Source organism: Gossypium arboreum, chromosome 6, assembly GCF_025698485.1.
Source record: "Gossypium arboreum isolate Shixiya-1 chromosome 6, ASM2569848v2, whole genome shotgun sequence".
Lineage (NCBI taxonomy): Eukaryota > Viridiplantae > Streptophyta > Magnoliopsida > Malvales > Malvaceae > Gossypium > Gossypium arboreum.
In genome coordinates, this window is record NC_069075.1 from 121978501 (window position 1) to 121982160 (window position 3660).

The window sequence follows — 3660 nt, forward strand, 5'->3', positions numbered from 1 at the left end:
CAAAAGGGCTTGGGAAATAGCCTAGTTTGTCCACACGGGTAAGACACATGGGCGTGTGTTTAGGCCGTGTGTGACACACGGTTCACACCCATAGGTGTGTGCTATGGCCATGCATCCCCTGCACTTAAATTTTTAAAGTCATTTTAGCACACGGGTAGGCCACATGGGCGTGTGCCCAGGCCGTGTCACAAAGTCAATATGCATGCTTGTAGCACACAGACAAGAGACACGGCCGTGTGTATCGGCCGTGTGAAGGACACGGTTATAGGGCACGGGTGTGTTCGTGGGCCGTGTGGTTTTGGAAGAATGCTTATGATTTTAGACATGGGTTTGGGACACGAGCGTGTCCTTGGTACACGGTCGTGTGTTCTATACCCACACAGACGTGTGGAGTCTTGATGCACAAAAATTTTCTAAGTTTTCTTGAGGTCTCGGTTAGGTTGCAAACAACCCTGGACTTATGATTGGGCCTCGTAAGCCCATATATGAGTTAGTTGCTTGTGAAAAGAGAAGCTTTTAAATTGTTTGAAATTTCACGGCCTAGTTTTATACAGTTGGTTGAGTTTAAGTTAGGTCGCACCACGAACCCTATCCTAGCGTCAGATACGGGTGAGGGGTGTTACAAAGAGCGTCTACTTCATGTATTCCAGCAACTCATCTTCCTGACGCTGCTCGGGTGGTTGGCCATTGGTAATTGTTGCCTGCAATCCTCTCGATAATTTCATAAGCCTCATTATAAGACTTAAAAAGGAGAGCACCATTAGCAGAAGCGTCCACTACCATCCTCGTGTGAGCATTGAGACCATTATAAAATGTCTCAAGTTGGATGCAATGTGGGATTCCATGATGAGGGCACTTTCGTAATAACTCTTTGTACCTTTCCCATGCCTCATACAAGGACTCATCATCCATTTGTTGGAAGGTAGTAATCTCGTTCCTCAACTTAGCATTCTTGCTAGGCGGGAAATACTTCATAAGGAATCTTTCTGCTAACTCTTGCCATGTGGAAATTGAGTTCGGTGGCAATGAGTTCAACTAGGCTCGAGCTCTGTCCCTCGACGAATATGGGAACAACTTCAATTGTAATGCATCTTCAGGTACTTCGGCTAACTTGAAAGAATCGCTCACCTCCATAAATAGTCTTAAGTGTAGGCGAGGATCTTCGGTAGGCATTCCATTGAATTGGCCCACTGTCTGAAGCATCTGGAACATGACTGGCTTCAGCTCGAACTGTTGTGCCTCAATTTCGGGTCTCCTAATACCCGGATTAAGATCATTAAATACTGGCACGACATACTGTCTTAAAGCTCTATCCCTATCATTAGCAATAAGGATAGGATTTTGAGCAGGGTTTGCGCCATTTCCTTGGATCGGATTTTCGAAGTTCATCTCTTCGGTCCTCCTCTGATTTGCTTGTCTTCTTCGCTGTCGAAAAGTTCTTTCTATCTAAGGGTCTACAGGGATTAGGTCAATAATTTGGTCAATATTCATAAACACCTGAAATAATCACAAAAAAATTAATTAATTTAAAAATTAAACAAAAAAAAAACCAAAATGTAAACTAACAAATTCACAAATAATGACTTTTTAAAATAGTCCCTGGCAACGACGCCAAAAACTTGGAACGACGGAAATGTGCAAGTGTACACAATCATAACAAGTAATAAAGTAACAAGTAAATGTCGAGTTATCGTACCCATAGGGACTGTGAAAAGGATTATTTATGAATGCAATTTAAAACACATTGGTGAAGAAAAATATTTTGTTTAAAAAGGGTGATTAAAAACTTAAGAAAATTAAAATTAAAAAAAGAAGTAAAAGAAAGTTTTAATGCACGATTTCAAAATAAGATTTAATCAAGATGATATAATTGTGTTGGATTAATTACACTTCTCATCTTAGAATTATTAAACTTATGTTTATATTGTTACGAATAAAATCACGGCAACCCGGTAATTTGCTAACTTATGAACATACTTACATACCAAAATCAATTCATCTCTTGACATATATATTCCTATGTCAATTCAACCGACTAAACAGATTCTAGTAAGCAAACATGTTATTGCACATACATACTCATTAAACCGAACTAATCTCTTGCATATCCCTATGTCAATTCAAACAATTAATTAAATCTAACAAGCATATAAAAGACTATGTGAGGTAACAAGGTATCCCTACCTTGAAACAGTTTAATCACAATAGTCTTGCAAATTATGCAAGGCAATAATATCGCTAGAAACATTGCTAATTTAACCTTCAGCAACCTTAGAAGAATAAACATGCACAGATCAAGTACTGTGTCAATTAATTACAATTTCAATTCGTTTAAATAATTAATTCATTAGTTACCTCACAGTCGTAACGAAAGAATAACTTAGGCATGATTTTACTTAATCAAGCATTTTACCGAGGCCTATAACAACCTAAACACAATTTTAACAATTTAAGAAGACGAAATGCAATCAACCCAACATGAATTAAATTCAAGCTACGCTGATTAAATTAACCATTCCAACAACATGAATACTCATAGATATGTTCATCATAACAACAACAAAAATTAAAGAGATAGGGAACAAGAATCAAAACCAGTGGTTTTCCGAGGCTTGACTTGGTTGCTCCGTTCTTCCTTCTTGTTGTCCTCACTAATCAAGGCTTCGATGAACACTCAATTGCTGCTCCAAAATGGTTGAAGAACACCCCTTTTCCAAGGGAAAAAATCGACACAAGAGCAAGGGAATTGAAATGGAAAAATGAGAGAAAAAGAATAAGAGAAGAAATAAGTGTTGTGAAATGAATAAGGAATGAATGAGATGCTCTGAATGATCAGCCAATGGGGGATTTTATAGCTGAGTGTGGCAGCTGAAATTTGCTAAAAATAGCAGCCAAAAAGCCACCCCTTGGCTAGCCACCTATGTGGCAAAGTTGATGCTTCCAACTTTGCTAAAAATGGCTTGGGGCAAATCCAAAAATCCACCAATTGTGGAGGGGTTTGAATGCAACTTTGACAAGACTTCAAGGGCTTCTTTGCAAGCTTAATTGATCAGCTAATAAGCTGATTTGGGTCAGCATATGGCTGGTTTTGGGCTGCCCAATCTTTGGCCGATTCACTTCAATCAGTTCGGTTCAACTGGACCATCTTTTCCATAATTAATTAATATTAATTTATTTATCCCAAATTAAATTGGGTATAAATTAAAATTAATTATATTATGAATTAATACACATAATTGGATCGTCTTAGGCTGGAAATTAATTCGCCTTGATACTTCAAATTGCTTCTCAGTTTTGTGCTTCAAGTAGTGTTTGCCAGCCACTTTTCACCATTTGCGCAATTCTGTCGAAAATAACCAAAATTACTCAAAATTAATTATAAAATTATCTAAAATTCATCATGTTCATATTTTAAGTATAATTTAATTATTTTATAAAAATTAATTATTTTTCGACAAGAATTTAATCGAAATGGTATGATTTTAAGCTAAAAAGGGTATATAAAAATGCGTAAATTTTCGTGTTTCCATTATGTCATGAGTGCACAGGTTGGCCTCGTCGAACACACGCCCATGTTAGGGCACACGACCTGCCACATGGGCGAGCACACGCCTGTGTGGCGTTGACAGTGGTATTATTTTAGCTTTCATCGAAACCTCA

The 3660-nt window shown here is 37.8% G+C and overlaps 1 non-coding gene across 1 annotated transcript; it reads left to right on the forward strand.

Moving 5' to 3' along the window:
- Positions 1-838: 838 nt before the first annotated feature.
- LOC128294619 (small nucleolar RNA R71) lies at positions 839-945 on the forward strand. Its single transcript, XR_008284927.1, has one exon. It is a non-coding gene; the product is annotated as a small nucleolar RNA R71 (small nucleolar RNA).
- The last annotated feature ends 2715 nt before the right edge of the window (positions 946-3660 follow it).